The 19707-nt window shown below is 37.8% G+C and overlaps 1 protein-coding gene across 8 annotated transcripts in view; it reads right to left on the bottom strand.

The window, feature by feature from the left end:
- The window catches only part of CSNK1G1 (casein kinase 1 gamma 1), a 158742-nt gene that overhangs the window by 80383 nt on the left and 58652 nt on the right, over positions 1-19707 (bottom strand). The window lies entirely within an intron of this gene.

Genomic DNA, 19707 nt, shown 5'->3' with positions numbered 1-19707 from the left:
TGCAGGGAGCCAGGGTTCCATCCCTGGTCAGAGAACTTGATCCTGCATGCATACCTCAGCTAAGAAGTCTGCATGCCACAATTAAGAGCCCACATGTGGTAACAAAGATCCCGCATGCCACAACTAAGACCTGGCGCAGCCAAATAAATAAATAAATATTTTTTTTTAAATGAAAGAAAACAAATCTCTTTGTCTGTCACACACACATTTTGTTATTTAATATTTCCCAACTATTGAGCTATGAGGCAACCCAAGAAGAAGAAATGCCAGAATTACAAAGATAGAGAGATTTTAACTCTTGGCACAAAAAACACAAACCCTCATTTTTCTAACTCACTGACAAGTAAGGTTTTCTTATTTTTTGTCATGGTATTTAGTATCAACGTTAGTTGGCATAAAGGACAGTGTGAAATAAAACCAATTATTGGCCTACTCCTTTTGGAAAACTCATCTACCGTCTCTAAGTAGATGATTCTCAAAGCTGTTTTGACTCTTCACCAGAACTCAAGCTCTACATCTTCACCTATATGCAGAAACAGCTCTCCACCCAGACAACACTTAACTCAAAGTTCTTCCTGCAGTTTTAACCTTTTTCCTCTCAACTTCTCTACTTACAGAAATGGAATCAATATTCTTCTGTACTAGACATCTAGAGTCAGAACTTGGGGTGAGTATAAGAGCAACAACCATCAGTTAGTGAGCCCACAGTACATGCTGGGTACTTAGCTACCTTTACCTCTTCAACTCCATTAGTCCTTGAAGGCTAATTTTAATTCCTTGTGAGTGCTTAGTATAGACCATATAGCTCAGCCACTGCACTGGACTTCACATTGTTTCTTATATATTTGTCCTATCTTATTCAGCTGGACTATAAATATCTTGAGAGTCGCGATTTTATTTAATGGATCTATCAATGCCCTATGGTGCTTAAGACCAGGTTCTGCACATCTCAGACACTCAAAACCTTGACTGATTAAAAGTTGTAAGTACGTATGACTACTTTTTAAATAATACATGTAGGTAAAGGTTATATATACACATAAACGTACATATATATATGTACATAGCTGAATATATATGCATGGAAAAGGATACATAAAGATGTATTAAGGTATTAAGGTATTAAGATGACTGTTTCTGGGCTTCCCTGGTGGTGCAGTGGTTGAGAGTCTGCCTGCCGATGCAGGGGACACGGGTTCGTGTCCCAGTCCGGGAAGATCCCACATGCCGCGGAGCGGCTGGGCCCGTGAGCCATGGCCGCTGGGCCTGCGCGTCCGGAGCCTGCGCTCCGCAACGGGAGAGGCCACAACAGTGAGAGGCCCGTGTTCCGCCAAAAAAAAAAAAAAAGAAAGATGACTGTTTCTAATTTTCATATAATATAGGTTGTTTTGATAATGAACAAAAAACAAACCCTGCATTTTGGGAACAAAAGGCTGCTTGTAATATTGGTTATTTTTAACAAGCTCTAGACAATAGATGGCCATTATACTTTTAATACAGTTAAAATTACACCATTATACTTTTAATACTGTTATCAGTTTTCCCAGTACTTTTATGTAGAGAAGAGTACACTAACTTAGGAATAACTTTTGTCTGCAAACAACATTAATAGAGAGGATTCACAGGTTGCCAGACAATCACCTAAGACATTATAAGATGAATAACTTCTTCTTTAAAGGAGCAAAAGTAGAAAATAGCCATTTTTCCCCTCTCTGTATTAATTGCATTAAGTTCTAAAAGTTAATTTGTGTTTCTGATTAATGTTCCGACCAAAATCATTTTTAAAAATATATTTGATGAAATTGTGAAAAGGATACCAACAACCGGGAGAGGACGAGATGAGGCAGTAACAGCCAGCTCCCAGGCAGATTAAAACTCCAGCTTGGCCACAGACTTCTTCCATGCGAGATAGGATGCTGCATAAAGAGTTTTCAGGAAAGCCCTTCCCGGCACTGTATAAGCACAGTTATTGTGATCTAAAACTTATTTTAGCAAAGGGCTGACCCTAAAAACTCATTACTGCTTAGAGGAAAATGGTCAAGTTTAAAACTGTAAATGTGTTTGGGGAGGGGGATGTCTTTCCGAATTGGACACTCCCCCCCCAGTTTTAGCAGTAAGAATTACTTGGGGGTAGGGAAGTAGGGGCACCAAAATTCACCCCTTACTCATTTAGAGTACAATATGACTTCACTGTTAAAGAATTAAATTAATTTTTGAAGTATATGCTTAAAGTAACAGATCTTTAATTCAAATAGATTACAACTTTTAAAGTGAATTGAGATGGTGGTATCAGTGTAAGCCTAGTAATCAATCTGGATTCTGATCTGTGAGAAAGAAAAGAGAGAAGGCAATCACAGGAGTCTCAGAAAGGATGTACTTTCCTTTCTTTCTCCCACCACCTCCCCACAGGGTGTGAAAAAATGAGTAGAATTTTAACAGTTGAAGAAGGGAGAAAAACACATCTCAGGGAGAAGAAACTGTATGAACAAAACAATAAAAATGAGAAAACAGACAGTTTAGGAAGAGAATGGGCGATGGTCTTGGGGTAGATGGACCATAAGTTGCACCATGAAGATCAGGAAGGAGTAGGGATGGGCAAGGAGTGGTTAGGGCAGCAAAAGAAACTAGAAAAGTAAGGGTGAGTCCACATTAGGAAAGTCCTCAATACCATCTTAAAACTTACAATGAAAGGTTTCTGAGTAGGGTAGTGACATGATCAGATCTCTGATTTAGAATAACTATACCTCCTTTGTAAAGAGGTATAAAAGATTAACCAGAAAAATAAGACACCAGAGGTAAGGGAAAGTATTTGAGTATTTAATACCCCTCATATGCAAATATCAGACACCTAAGATGAGCAACACTCACTTCTCACCCTTCAGAGACTGTATTCTAGATCCTCACACAAGACCCTGCACATGGTGCCTCAAAGTTTGATAAATAAATCACATAAAGTGATAAGTGTTAAAAAAAAAAAAGAAATATGAACAAGTCAGTAGATGACTTAGATGAGGGAGGGTAAAGCATCTGGGCACAAATGGCACTTGAAGTGAGCCTCTGAGGACAAACAGGAGAGGATAAAGAGCATTTCTTATAAAAATACTAATTTGAACATTGAGGTGGAGAAATGATAGAAAATGCAGAGAATGTGATAAAGTGTGAGTGGACCAATATGAAAGGAGCACAAAGCATATGGGGGAGAATGGTGAGAAATGAAGCCAGAAAAATCCTTAAGAACAGAGTATGAATAACCTTGAAAGCCAGCTTCTTGCTCTGAAGTAAATATTTTCCCTAAATCCTCACTTTTTTTGAAGATTTGGGGGAATCTTTTTTTTTTTAAATAGTAAAACAAACTTGTTATGTTATAGAAATTGTGCAGGGACTTCCCTGGTGGCTTGGTGGTTAAGAATGCGCCTGCCAATGCAGGGGGCACGGGTTCGAGCCCTGGTCTGGGAGGATTCCACGTGCCACGGAGCCACTGGGCCTGTGAGCCACAACTACTGAGCCCACATGCCACAACTGCTGAAGCCCATGCTCCTAGAGCCTGTGCTCTGAAACGGGAGAGGCCACTGCAATGAGAGGCCCATGCACCACAGCGAAGGCCCACACGCAGCAACGAGGACCCAACGCAGCCAAAAAGAAAAAAGAAAGAAAGAAATCCTGCATAGTTTTCTTTTGGAGGAAAAACAAACAAACAACCAAACAAGAGTTCAAAGAAATCCCAGGCACTTATGGATCTGCTTATTCCAGAGTCTAGAAGACCTCACAAATCAGAGGGGAAACTTTTCCTCATTTTCCCTGTGTTCAGCTGGGCGGCCCAGTTTTCACAGCTCAGTTTACCTTCAACAGTGTGACCTTTACATCTCCTGTGAAGGTGGGAAAGAGTAGCTGCCGGGCGATGCCAGGGAAGGAGGGGATTTAGTGATGCAACTGCTCCATATATATGTATGTATATACTTGCAACTACTCTTCCTGTTTTTAGCACCTTCTGCATCCCAACTTTTTGAAATTCCTACTGTCTCCAATTCTTGAACTTATTGATATCTGGTGTATTCTATGTTACAAACTGGCCTACCCATTAAATCATTCAGCTTTCTCTGGACTGCTAAATTAGTTACCACTTAACTGCTTTCCAGCTTCCAGAATTTTGTTAAAATTTCTCACCTGTTTTTATCTTCTTTCTCTCTCTCTCTCTCTCTCTTTTTGGTTCCTGGTGGTTTTTATGCCTTTAAAAAAAATCCCTTTTCTAAATATACATTATAAAACTGAGGCAGTGACTTCCCCTGGTGGTGCAGTGGTTAAGAATCCACCTGCCAATGCAGGGGACACAGGTTTGAGCCCTGGGCCAGGAATATCCCACATGCCGCAGAGCAACTTAGCTCATGCGCCACAACTACTGAGCCTGCGCTCTAGAGCCCGCAAGCCACAACTACTGAGAAGCCCACGCACCACAACGAAGAGGTGCCCCTGCTCACTGCAACTAGAGAAAGCTCACGCGCAGCAACGAAGACCCAATACAGTCAAAAATAATAAATAAATTAATTTTAAAAAATAAAATAAAACTGAGGCAGCACTCAGTTTCATCAACTTACACATATATTATAATTAGTTATTCATGCATCTTTTTACCTCCACTAGGCAGTGAATTTCCTAATGACAAGAATGTTCCACTCATCTGTTTATCCCTAACGACCAACATGGTATCTGATATATAGTAGGTAACAGATGCTTGCTGAAGTGAACCAAATTGACTTGATATACAGAGAAGGTTCTTCTGAGAAAGTTTTAGGGCAATTAAAAAAAAATTTAGTTTAGAATCAGATTATGGGTAATCCTAAGTGTGAATACAGGAGTTCTGACTTCATTATTCAACTTGTGAAATCACCAAAGATATTTGTGCTAAGAGGAAACGTAGAGTGGTGAAAGTTGTATTTTAAAAATATTAATCTGGTCCCAATGTATACAACAAAAGAGACAAGAATACCTACGAAGAAAATGAATAGGAAGTTTTTACAGTAGAACATTTAAAGAATAACATCTGGGCTTCCCTGGTGGCGCAGTGGTTGAGAGTCCGCCTGCCGATGCAGGGGACGCGGGTTCGTGCGCTGGTCCGGGAAGATCCCACATGCCGCGGAGCGGCTGGGCCCATGAGCCATGGCCGCTGAGCCTGCGCGTCCGGAGCCTGTGCTCCGCAACGGGAGAGGCCACAGCAGTGAGAGGCCCGCGTACCACAAAAAAAAAAAAAATAATAATAATAACATCTACCACACAGTGTGGTTATGATGATTACACGAGTTAGAATATGTGAAAGTACTTTGTAAACTGCAATGTCCTAGATAAATCTAATTTTTATGACTTCTATTATCACGGCAGGTATGATGCAATAATTCCTGGAAGATAATTTTAAAAAATAGGATTTATAATCAAGGCATTTAGAAGAAAAAAACTAACAACCTTTGGATTACATATAAACATGAGGGAAAAGGAAAACAGAAGGGTTAAAGTTGATGCTTTTAATTAGAGGAGAACAGAAAGAAAACCAGGAGAGTAGGCAACGATCGTTTCACTCTACCATGATGCCTTCCTCCAAGTTCTCACTGAACCTAAAAGCAGCACAGAAATTATGAAATGCCTCTCAGCTTCAATTTTTGTACCTGTATAAAAGAATATAGACACAGAAGCATAATGACACAGCTTATGTAACACCAAACATGATAGCTAATACATTACAAAATGCTAGCTTGCTTTTGTTTGCTTACTTTCTCTGCTTATTTCAAAACAAGCTGAATACCTCACCCTCTTAAAAAGCAATTATCCTTATTCCTAAGAGGCCCTGGAGGTGACTAGATAATTCTCCTGAGCTATGCATCATTCAAATGAATTCCTTTGCCAGGGGGCATCATCAAGACTGAAGAGGTCAGGGGAATTCCCTGGCGGTCCAGTGGTTAGGACTCCATGCTTTCACTTTCGTGGCCTGGGTTGAATCCCTGGTCAGGGAACTAAGATCCCACAAGCCGTGCGGTGTGGCCAAAAAAAAAAAAAGACTAAGAGGTCAATACAAAACACAGCCAAGTGGAAGGCTAGACAAACACTAAGCCACTATTCTCAGTGATACACAAAAATTTTGCTCTGGAAGAATTTAATTACAAACATAGTGGGTTACAATCCTGCCCATTTAAAATGAATGACTGCTTCATCATACAAAAAATTTTATATATATATATATATATATATATATATATATATGAATGATACATCAATAAATGTGAGAAAGGCAGTTTACTGAACAGAAAAATACCATTGATGAGGTGGCATAATCCCAAGCACTCAAAGCTTTTCGTTGCTGCACAAAATCCACAATGCTTCCCAAGGTCACTTTCTGGCTATGGGTTCTTTAATCGTTAATGTAAAAGAAACTGCATTGCATAGTAGTTTTGGGAGCTTTACATCCAAACTCAGCCCTTTTGAAGCAGCAGTCTTAGATGTGAAGCTACCCATAAAATCCACTGCATGAAGACTTCCTGTTTCAGTAAATCGCCTACAGAGACAACATTTATGGTAAGCTTCATCAGACAAAGCACTATTTCAAAGAACCAGCAGGTGTCAGTTCTCAGAGTCACACTGATAAAGGAACATACAAGCCTCGGTTCCCAGTTTAGTTAGATCTCCAGCTGTCAGATTTCTTGCCGTAAAGTGAAAGTAGTACATTTATAAATTACTACCTAGAACTTGTCAGAAAAAAAAAAAAAATCCAGCCAAATGAATGTGAGGCAATTAGTAGTTAAAACAAGAAACCGATCTATGGTTCAAGATGGCGGGGAGAAGGACGGGCTCTCACTCCCTCTTGTGAGATCACTGGAATCATAACTAACTGCTGAACAATCATTGACAGGAAGACACTGGAACTCACCAAAAAAGATACCCCACATCCAAAGACAAAGGAGAAGCCACAGTGAGACGGTAGGAGGGGCGTAATCACAATAAAATCAAATCCCATAACTGCTGGGTGGGTGACTCACAAACTGGAGAACATTTATACCACGGAAATCCACCCACTGGAGTGAAGGTTCTGAGCCCCACGACAGGCTTCCCGACCTGGGGGTCTGAAAACGGGAGGAGGAATTCCTAGAGAATCACACATTGAAGGCTAGCAGGATTTGATTACAGGACTTCGACAGGACTGGGGGAAACAGAGGCTCCACTCCTGGAGGGCACACACAAAGTAGTGTGAGCATTGGGACCCAGGGGAAGGAGCAGTGACCCCATAGGAGACTGACCCAGACCTACCTGCTAGTGTTGGAGGGTCTCCTGCAGAGGCGGGGGGGCAGCTGTGGCTCACCACAAGGACAAGGACATTGGCAGCAGAAGTTCTAGGAAGTACTCCTTGGCGTGAGCCCTCCCAGAGCCCACCATTAGCCCCACCAAAGAGCCCAGGGAGGCTCCAGTGTTGGGTCGCCTCAGGACAAACAACCAACAGGGAGGGAACCCAGCCCCATCCATTAGCAGACAAGCGGATTAAAGTTTTACTGAGCTCTGCCCAAAAGAGCAACAGTGGACTCTACACACCACCACTCCCTCCCATCAGGAAACTTGCACAAGCCTCACAGATAGCCTCATCCACCAGAGGGCAGACAGCAGAAGCAAGAAGAACTACAATCCTCCGGCCTGTGGAACAAAAACCACATTCACAGAAAGACAGACAAGATGAAAAGGCAGAGGGCTATGTACCAGATGAAGGAACAAGATAAAACCCCAGAAAAACAACTAAATGAAATGGAGATAGGCAACCTTCTAGAAACAGAATTCAGAATAATGATAATGAAGATGATCCAGGGCCTCGGAAAAAGAATGGAGGCAAAGATCGGAAGATGCAAGAAATGTTTAACAAAGACCTAGAAGAATTAAAGAACAGAGATGAACAATACAATAACTGAAATGAAAAATACACTAGAAGGAATCAATAGCAGAATAACTGAGGTAGAAGAACGGATAAGTGACCTGAAGACAGAATGGTGGAATTCACTGCTGCAGAAGAGAATAAAGAAAAGGGAATGAAAAGAAATGAAGACAGCCTAAGAGACCTCTGGGACAACATTAAACACAACAACATTCGCATTATACGGGTCCCAGAAGGAGAAGAGAGAGAGAAAGGACCCAAGAAGATATTAGAAGAGATTATAGTTGAAAACTTCCCTAACATGGGAAAGGAAATAGCCATCCAAGTCCAGGAACCACAGAGAGTCTCATACAGGAGAAACCCAAGGAGAAACACGCCGAGACACATAGTAATCAAATTGGCAAAAGTTAAAGACAAAGAAAAATTATTGAAAGCAACAAGGAAAAAATGACAAATAACATACAAGAGAACTTCCATAAGGTTACCAGCTGATTTCTCAGCAGAAACTCTACAAGCCAGAAGGGAGTGGCATGACATACTTAAAGTGATGAAAGGGAAGAACCTACAACCAAGATTACTCTACCGGCAAGGATCTCATTCAGATTTGATGGAGAAATCAAAAGCTTTACAGACAAGCAAAAGCTAAGAGATTTCAGCACCACCAAATCAGCTCTACAACAAATGCTAAAGGAACTTCTCTAAGTAGGAAACACAAGAGAAGAAAAGGACCTACAAAAACAAACCCAAAACAATTAATAAAATGATACTAGGAACACACATGTCAATAATTACCCAAAACATGAATGGATTAAATGCTCCAACCAAAAGACACAGGCTTGCTGAATTGATAAAAAAACAAGACCCGGGCTTCCCTGGTGGCACAGTGGTTGGGAGTCTGCCTGCCGATGCAGGGGACGCGGGTTCGTGCCCAGGTCCGGGAAGATCCCACATGCCGCAGAGCGGCTGGGCCCGTGAGCCATGGCCATTGAGCCTGCACGTCCGGAGTCTGTGCTCCGCAATGGGAGAGGCCACAACAGTGAGAGGCCCGTGTACCGCAAAAAAAAAAAAAAAAAAAAAAAAAAAAAAAAAAACAAGACCCATATATATGCTGTCTACAAGAGACCCACTTCAGACCTAGGGACACATACAGACTGAAAGTGAGGGCATGGAAAAAGATATTCCACGCAAATGGAAATCAAAAGAAAGCTGGAGTAGCAATACTCATATCAGATAAAATACTATAAAATAAAGAATGTTACAAAAGACAAGGAAGGACACTACATAATGATCAAGGGATCAGTTCAACAAGAAGATATAACAATTACAAATATATATGCACCCAAAATAGGAGCACCTCTATACATAAGGCAACTGCTAACAGCTATAAAAGAGGAAATCGATAGTAACACAATAATAATGGGGGACTTCAACGTCTCACACCAATGGACAGATCATCCAAACAGAATATTAATAAGGAAACACAAGCTTTAAATAACATGATAGACCAGATAGATTTAATTGATATTTATAGGACACTCCATCCAAAAACAGCAGATTACACTTTCTTCTCAAGTGCGCACAGAACATTCTCCAGGATAGATCACATCTTGGGTCACAAATCAAGCCTCAGTCAAATTAAGAAAATTGAAATCATATCAAGCATCTTTTCTGACCACAACGCTATGAGATTAGAAATCAATTACAGGGAAAAAAACGTAAAAAACACAAACACATGAAGGCTTGGTTACTAAAGAGATCACTGAAGAAATCAAAAATGAACTCAAAAAATACCTAGAGACACATGACAACGAAAACACGACGATCCAAAACCTATAGGATGCAGCAAAATCAGTTCTAAGAGGGAAGTTTATAGCAATACAAGCCTACCTCAAGAAACAATAAAAATCTCAAATAAACAATCTAACCTTACACCTAAAGGAACTAGAGGAAGAAGAACAAACAAAACCCAAAGTTAGTAAAAGGAAAGAAATCATAAAGTTCAGAGCAGAAATAAATGAAATAGAAACAAAGAAAACAATAGCAAAGATCAATAAAACTAAAAGCTGGTTCTTTCAGAAGATAAACAAAATTGATAAACCTTTAGCCAGACTCATCAAGAAAAAGAGGAAGAGGACTCAAATCAACAAAATTAGAAATGAAAAAGGAGAAGTTACAACAGACACCGTAGAAATACAAAGCATCCTAAGAGACTACTACAAGCAACTCTATGCCAATAAAATGGACAAGCTGGAAGAAATGGACAAACTCATAGACAGGTATAACCTTCCAAGACTGAACCACGAAGAAATGGAAAATATGAACAGACCAATCACAAGTAATGAAATCGATACTGTGATTAATAATCTTCCAAAAAGCAAAAGTCCAGGACCAAATGGCTTCACAGGTGAATTCTATCAAACATTTAGACAAGAGCTAACACCCATCCTTCTCAAACTCTTCCAAAATATTGCAGAGGAAGGAACACTCCCAAACTCATTCTATGAGGCCACCATCACCCTGATACCAAAACCAGACAAAGATACCACAAAAAAAGAATTACAGACGAATATCACTGATGAATATAGATGCAAAAATCCTCAACAAAATACTAGCAAACGGAATCCAACAACACATTAAAAGGATCATACACCACGATCAAGTGGGATTTATCCCAGGGCTGCAAGGATTCTTCAATATATGCAAATCAATCAATGTGATACACCATATTAACAAAGTGAAGGATAAAAACCATATGATAATCTCTATAGATGCAGAAAAAGCTTTTGACAAATTCAACACCCATTTATGGTAAAAACTCTCCAGAAAGTGGGTATAGAGGGAACCTACCTTAAAATAATAAAGGTCATATATGACAAACCCACGGCAAACATCATTCTCAATGGTAAAAAACTGAAAGCATTTCCTCTAAGATCAGGAACAAGGCAGGGATGTCCACTCTCACCACTATTATTCAACATAGTTTTGAAAGTCCTAGCCACAGCAATCAGAGAAGAAAATAGAAATAAAAAGGAATGCAAATTGGAAAAGAAGAAGTAAAACTGTCACTGTTTGCAGATAACATGATACTATATACAGAGAATCGTAAAGATGCCACCAGAAAACTACTAGAACTAACCAGTGAATTTGGTAGAGTTGCTGGATATAACATTAATGCACAGAAATCTCTTGCATTCCTATACACTAATGATGAAAAATCTGAAAGAGAAATTAAGGAAACACTCCCATTTACCACTGCAACAAAAAGAATAAAATACCTAGGAATAAAACCTACCTAGGGAGACCAAAGACCTGTATGCAGAAAACTATAAGACACTGATGAAAGAAATTAAAGATGATACCAACAGATGGAGAGATATACCATGTTCTTGGATTGGAAGAATCAATACTGTGAAAATGACTATACTACTCAAAGCAATCTACAGCTTCAATGCAATCCCTATCAAATTACCAACAGCATTTTTTACAGAACTAGAACAAAAACTCTTAAAATTTGTATGGAGAAACAAAAGACCCCAAATAGCCAAAGCAGTCTTGAGGGAAGAAAACGGAGCTGGAGGAATCAGACTCCCTGACTTCAGACTATACTACAAACCTACAGTAGTCAAGACAATATGGTACTAGCACAAAAACAGAAATACAGATCAGTGGAACAGGATAGAAAGCCCAGAGATAAACCCACGCACCTATGGTCAATTAATCTATGACAAAGGAGGCAAGGATATACAATGGAGAAAAGACAGTCTCTTCAGTAAGTGGTGCTGGGAAAACTGGACAGCTACATGTAAAAAATGAAATTAAAACACCCCCTAATACTATACACAAAAATAAGCTCAAAATGTATGAGACCTAAATGTAAGACTGGACACTATAAAACTCTTAGAGGAAAACATAGGAAGAACACTCTTTGACACAAATCACAGCAAGATCTTTTTTCATCCACCTCCTAGAGTAATGGAAATAAAAACAAAAATAAACAAATGGGACCTACTGAAACTTAAAAGCTTTTTGCACAGCAAAGGAAACATAAACAAGATGAGTGGCAACCCTCAGAATGGGAGAAAATATTTGCAAGTGAATCAATGGACAAAGGATTAATCTCCAAAATATATAAACAGCTCATGCAGCTCAATATTAAAAACCCAAACAACCCAATCCAAAAATGGGCAGAAGACCTAAACAGACATTTCTCCAAGGAAGACATACAGATGGCCAAGAAGCACATGAAAAGCTGCTCAACATCACTAATTATTAGAGAAATGCAAATCAAAACTACAATGAGGTATCACCTCATACCAGTTAGAATGGGCATCATCAGAAAATCTACAAACAACAAATGCTGGAGAGGGTGTGGAGAAAAGGGAACCCTCTTGCACTGTTGGTGGGAATGTAAATTGATACAGCCACTAGGGAGAACAGTATGGAGGTTCCTTAAAAAACTAAAAATAGAATTACCATATGACCCAGCAATCCCACTACTGGGCATATACCCAGAGAAAACCATAATTCAAAAAGACACATGCACCCCAATGTTCACTGTAGCACTATTTACAATAGCCAGGTCATGGAAGCAACCTAAATGCCCATCGACAGACGAATGGATAAAGAAGATGTGGTATGTATATACAATGCAATATTACTCAGCCATAAAAAGGAATGAAATTGGGTCATTTGTAGAGACGTGGATGAATCTAGAGACTGTCATACAGAGTGAAGTAAGTCAGAAAGAGAAAAACAAATATCATATATTAACGTGTATATGTGGAACCTAGAAAAATGGTACAGATGAACCAGTTTGTAGGGAAGAAATTGAGACACAGATGAAGAGAACAAACATATGGACACCAAGGTGGGAAAGCGGAGGTAGGGGTGGTGGTGGTGGTGGGATGAATTGGGAGATTGGGATTGACATGCATACACTAATATGTATAAAATGGATAACTAATAAGAACCTGCTGTATAAAAAAATAAAGAAAATAAAATTTAAAAAAAATCAAACAAAAACCAAGAAACCACTTGTATGTAACTCAGATTGTTTACCATGTCTATTTTAGGCAAAGAGGCTGGCCTACTGCCTTTACCACCCAGATAGCATCTCTTTAAGTAGGCAGCATGATCAAGGGTAAGAAGATAATAAACACTACAACTTTAAAGAAAGAAGCCAGAGGGTTTTTTTATTTTTACTAACCTAATTCTACTAGTTTATTAGTACACTATGCAGAAAGATTTCCCAAATGGTTAGTAGTTAACAGCAATGATAATTGTTTCTTGTGCTAAGTTTTTTGAAGGGATTACTTATCAATACCAGTAAGTAGTTTATTATAAAAAATCTTATTAAATCTTCCTTAATACCACTGGTAATGGTATAGAGCATGTTTACTATTAATATGTAAGACATATCTGTTTTAGACAATGTTAAAATGTTTTCTAAACTGCAGAACATGATCGATTAGTGGAGTGTGAAATAAATAAATTCAGTGGGTCCTGACCAACACATTCTTTAAAGAAAAGTAGTATAAAATTTAAAAGAGTACATCACACTTAGGTGTATTATTTCATAAAACTTTTGCTTCAAACATACACAATATTAAATTCTGTATATACTGGATCAAAATATAGTATGTATTTTTTTAGTGTGAGTCATGGTGAAAAAAATAAAAGCCATTAATAAAAACCTTCTGAAAAGCAATTTCAATTATTTCATTTTGAGATGAAAAGCTTAGGTCAGACAACTAGTTACTATGACTTTCCTAAACTGTTAAACATAATAGTCTATTCTGAATAATCTGTTAGAAAAATCCTCATTTTCAGCTGAAAGTCTGGAGTGAGACTGATCAGAGTGAGGTAGAAGAGGGTGGATGACGTCATTGATAAATGAGGCCAAAGAAGGACCTGTACTCCATTTCAAAAGGGTGACCTATGAAGTACTTACAGAGGCAATGCTTTAAGCAAGTGTGTAAAACTTTCTACATTATAGTGGTGAGGGGAAAAAAAAAAAACAAAGCTGGAATGAATCACTCTAGAAAGCGTGATACTCTACAGCAGAAAAATAACGAAGTACTTTAGTTTTAAAAAATTTTATTATGCAAAATCTCACTTATACAATGATTCCCCGATATAACCTCACCCAATTTCAATAACGAAATTATTTTGAAACAAATCCCAGATGTTATGTTATTTCATCAGTAAATATTTCATTACAGATCTTTAATAGATTTGAAGTATTCTTTAGAGCAGATGGATTACTTGCTATTTGAAGACCTGCCACATAAATGTGAAAAATTAAAAGACCAAATGGAGATCTGCAGATACTGAAAAAGTTATAGTACATAGTCGACATTTCAGCCATTCAGGAAGAAAAGTCCAAATGGTCCTTTGAAAAAGCAAAAGGGATGAAAGTGAAAAAAGCACAATTATGAACATAGTTAAAGGTAAAACAATTGATTCTAGAAGAACTAAAACTATGGATTGTCAATGACTTGAACCTGATCATCAGGCAAAAATGGTCCAATGTTTCATTAATATTTTCCTGCCAAGAAGAATACGACCTCCATTCTAAATGATAATGCAAGTTTTAAGAGGAAAGAAATATATTAATGAAGTTGCAGGAGTAGAAAAGTATGCACGTTTAAAATTAGGCATTCAACTAATGTACAAATTGGAGAAGCCACAGTACCTGAAAACTTCACAAATCCCAGTGATGCACTTATGTCCATTTCTTTCTCATTGTAATGAAGGTACTTACATTAAAAGCAATGCTAACTTACTGGGTTTTTTTTTTTAAGTCTTGCTTTACTGTTAATTATTTGGACAATTTCCTGGAGTCTGGCATATAATTTTTCAGCTTTGTTTAGAGTCAGTGATTGTGAAGTAGCTCCTCCTGAGGAACAGTGGAAAGCTGTGTGAGGGTCACTAACACATACTGTTAACATCTAAAACCAAATTTTAACCCTCTTGCACAAATGATACCCCCTACATTTTTTTTACATTTATTCTTTTTAATTGAGGCATAATTAACATGAAGTAAAGTGCACACATGTAAAATGTATAATTCAGTGAACTTTTACATATCCATACATATACCTACGTAACCATCCAGGGAGAGAACATTTTCAGCTCTCCAATAGGCTTTCTTGTGCCTCTTCCAAATCAGTAATCCTCATTTACCACTACCTAAAGTTACCTGTTCTGCTTAATTGCAAGAAATTAGTTTTGCCTATTTTGAACATCTGTTAATGGAAATATACAGTAACCACTCTTTTGCGTCTGGCTTCTTTTGCCCAACATTACGTTTGAGGTTCATCCATTTTGTTGCATGTATTAATAGCTCATTCTTTTCCTTTTTTTTAAAAAAAATTGGGGGGGTAGTTCATGTTTATTAGTTTGCGTAATGACTTAGATGTTCGGTTTGAACATTCTCGAACACAATTTTTTGGTGCACATAGATATGCATTTTCCTGGGCACATACCCTGGGTCATAGAGTATCACATGTAGAAATAACTAAAATGTCCATCATCTGATGAATACATAAAACAAAATGTGGTATATCCATATAATGCACGAAGAAGTGACCTGACTCCAATGAAGTGATCCACAAGAAGAAAGCACAAGGCTTCCTACGTCAGAGGACCATGTTGTTAGTAATAAAAAAATAAATAAAGCTCTCAGTGTGTTCAAGTTTTTTCTTTTTGAGTAAGGACAACAAAATTGTCAAATCCACTTTGCATTCCATCTAGTAGCATATTGGGACATAAAAGACAGTCCTCCTCAGAAAGAAGTCTTTGGGAAGTATAAGTTGAGCTGATATCATAAACTACTCTCACTGGCCACCAAGGACAACCAGGGCAAAAAGGTAGTCACCCTATTCAGGATTACCTTTCCTCATTTTTTAGTCTTATTTTGGAACTGCTGTTTCTTCCTCCACAACAAAACTTTAATATCTTAAGCTAAACATTAAGAAGCTACCAACTTAATTTCACTCACAATAGCCAAGAGGTGGAAGCAACCCAAATGTTCATCAATGGATGCATGGAGAATGGATGGATAAAAAAAGTGTGGTATATACATACAACAGAATATTATTCAGCCTTAAAAAGAAATTCTGTCATGTGCTACAATGTTGGTGAACCCTGAAGACATTACGCTAAAGAAATAAGCCAGTCACAAAAAGGCAAATACTATATAATTCCACTTTAATGAGGCATCTAAAGTAGTCAAATTCATAGAATAGAAGGTAGAATGGTGGTTACCAGGGGCTGTAGGGAGAGGGAAAGGGGGATTTTGTTTAATGGGTATAGAGTTTCCGTTGGGGAAGATGAAAAAAAGTTCTGGAGATCTGTTTCACAACAATATGAATATACTAAACCCTACTAAACTGTACACTTAAAAATGGTCAAGATGGTAAATTTTATGTTGTTAAAAAAATGAATTTGGGCATCCCTTTCAGACCCACAAATGCCATTTCTAGGAAAATGAGAAAATTGCAAGACCTACCTGGTCAGTAATAATAACTACTGTCATTTTGAGCAGGGTCACTTGCAATTTGTAATGGGAGAACATGGTCTTTGGAGAGACCACATCAAGATATAACAATAAATGGGTTTGTACTTGAGAAGAAGAAAAAGAAACTAACTTAATTCCAAATAAAGTATAAGTAACTGAAAGCTTAATTCAATGGACTTGCTAAACTCTAATTTGTAGAATTTAGGCAATGTAGTATTTTTTAGTAAAACTTTTGCTGCTTTAGGGGCTGGAACTGAAAAGTTCTTAACCTACAACCATCAGATTCTCATTTAAAGTCAAAAATCTTTCCATGTGGGTAATAAGAATAAACATCAAAGCAGCACTATCTGTATTGAAAACTGCATTTCTTTAGATTACCTTAAAAACCTTGCAGGAAAAAATAATCTCTCTTGGTTATTAAAGTGATTATGAAGCAGTGAAACAGATATGTATAATAATACAAAATCATGATTTACAAAGTATAACTTAAGACTGACCACAGATGAAATAACAGTTTTATCTCTAATCAATAATTTATTTAAAAATTTAAAAATGTTCAAAATGTGATGAGATTTGAAACTTTCCCTAGTTTAATTCTAAATATAGTTTCGCAAGAGGGAAAAATCATCTCAACCTATACTAAGTGATTACGCTACTTAATTCTAACATGAAGTTACATAATCATATTTGTAAGTCTGCATATTAATTTTGACTAAGCCTATGTACATTTTTTGGTAACGGCTTTTGAGATGTAATTCACATAGGATACAATTTACCCATTTAAAGTGTACAATTCACTGGGTTTTAGTATGTTCTCAGAATCATGCAACTGTCACATCAATTTTAGAATATTTCTATCACCTCAAACCCCCCCCAAAATAAAATAAACCCCATACTCTTTAGCTATTACCCACCCATCAGTCGTCCTGTCCCTCTCACCTCTAAACACCAGTCCTTAAGCAACCACGAATCTACTTTCTGTCTCAATAGTTTCTGTGAGTCAATAGATTCATCTATTACGGATGTTTCATACAAATGGAATCACATAATATGTGGTCTTTTTTAACTGGCTTCTCTCATTTAGCATAATGTTCATCAATAGCATGTATTTTTATTCCTGGATTCATTTGTTCATTCATGGCCAAATAATACCACATTTTGTTTATCTATTAATCAAGTGGTGGACATTTGGTTTACTTCCACCTTTTAGCTATGAAAAATACCACTATGCTGGGCTTCCCTGGTGGCGCAGTGGTTGAGAGTCCGCCTGCCGATGCAGGGGACATGGGTTCGTGCCCCGGTCCGGGAAGATCCCACATGCCGTGGTGCAGCTGGGTCCGTGAGCCATGGCCGCTGAGCCTGCGCGTCCGGAGCCTGTGCTCCGCAACGGGAGAGGCCACAACAGTGAGAGGCCCGCGTACCGCCAAAAAAAAAAAAAAAAAAATTAGAAAAAAAAAAAAATACCACTATGAACATTCACGTATAGGTTTTTGTGTGAATAATGTTTTCATTTCTCTTGGGTATGTGCCTAAGAGTGGAATTGCAGGAAGAAATGGTAACTCTTAATGTTTAACTTTCTGAGGAACTGCAAAACTGTTTTCCAAAGTGGCTGTACCATTTTACATACCCTTCAGCAGCATGTGAGGTCTCTAATTTCTGCACATCCTCACCAGTAAACACTTATTATTATCTGTTTGATTCCAGCCACCCTAGTAGGTATAATGTGGGATCTCACTGTGATTTTGATTTGAATTTCCCCAATGACTACTGATGTTGAGCATCATTTCATGTGCTTAATGGCCATTCCTATGTCATCTCTGGAGAAAGGTCTATTCAAATCCTTTGTCCATTTTAAAATCGGGTTATTTGGGGATTTCCTTGGCGGTTCAGTGGTTAAGAATCCTTGCTTCCACTGCAGGGGGCACAGGTTCAATCCCTGGTTGGGGAGCTAAGATCCCGCATACCACACGGTGTGCCCAAAAAAAAAAAAAAAAAAGAATAAAAGTAAAATTGGGTTATTTGTCATTTTATTGTTAAGGTCTAAGAGTTCTTTGTATACTTGAAATACTAGTCCCTTATTAGATATGATATGTAAATATTTTCTCCCGTTATATGGATTGTTGTTTTACTTTTTTTCAGGATGTCCTTTGCAGCACAAAAGATTTCATTTTGATGAAATCCAATTTATCTATTTTTTCTTTTGCTATTTGTGCTTTTGGTGTCATATCTAAGAGTCCACTGCCAAATCCGAGGACCTGAAGATTTACCCTTATGTTTTCTTCTAAGAGTTTTACAGTTTGGGCTATTACATTTAGTTCTTCGACACATTTTGGGTTAACTTTTGTATAGAATGAGGTAAAGGTTCAAATTCAATCTTTTGTACGTGAATGTCCAGTTCTCCTAGCACTATTTGTTGAAAACATTATCCTCTCCCCACTGAATAGTCTTGACACACTTGAAGAAAAGCAATGGACCATAGATTCATATCTGGATTCTCAATTCTATTCCACTGACCTATATGTCTATTCTAATGCCAGTACCACAGTGTCTTGATTACTGTTGCTTTGTAGTAAGCTTTAAAATCAAAAAGTGCGAGTCATCCAACTTTGTTCTTCTTTTTCAATATTGTTTTGGTTCTTCTGGGTCCCTTGCAACTCCATATGAATTTTAGGATCAGCTTGTCAATATATGCAAAAAAGCCAGCTGGGATTCTAACAGGGGTTGTGTTGAATCTGTAAATCAATTTGGGGAGTACTACACCTTAACAATATTAAGTCTGACCCCTGAATGTGAATGTTTTTCCAGGTATTTAGGTCTTCTTCTTCTTCCTTTTTTTTTTTTTTTAATTTACAATGCTGTTTCATTTCTGCTGTATAGCAAAGTTACTCAGTTATATATATATATACATATATATTTTTTTATATTCTTTTCCATTATGGTTTATCACAGGATATTGAATATAGTTCCCTGTGCTATACAGTAGGACCTTGGTATTTATCTAGGTCTTCTTTAATTCCTTTCCAAAATGTTTTGTGGTTTTCAGAGTATAAATTTTACAGTCATTTTGTTAAATTTATTCTCTTTTGATACTATTGTAAATGAAACTGCTTTCTTAATTTCATTTTTGGATTAAACATAGATACTTTTGTATAATAATGATTCAGACCTCTTCTTTCATTATCCATTCTCAGAAGCATACTGCCTTTTTTTTTTCCTTTTTATTTTTTTGGCCAAGCCACGCAGTTGCAGGATCTTAGTTCCCTGATTAGGGATCGAACCTAGGCCCCTG

The sequence above is a fragment of the Phocoena sinus genome, chromosome 2 (genome assembly GCF_008692025.1).
Source record: "Phocoena sinus isolate mPhoSin1 chromosome 2, mPhoSin1.pri, whole genome shotgun sequence".
Lineage (NCBI taxonomy): Eukaryota > Metazoa > Chordata > Mammalia > Artiodactyla > Phocoenidae > Phocoena > Phocoena sinus.
This window is presented reverse-complemented; position numbering and strand designations above follow the sequence as displayed.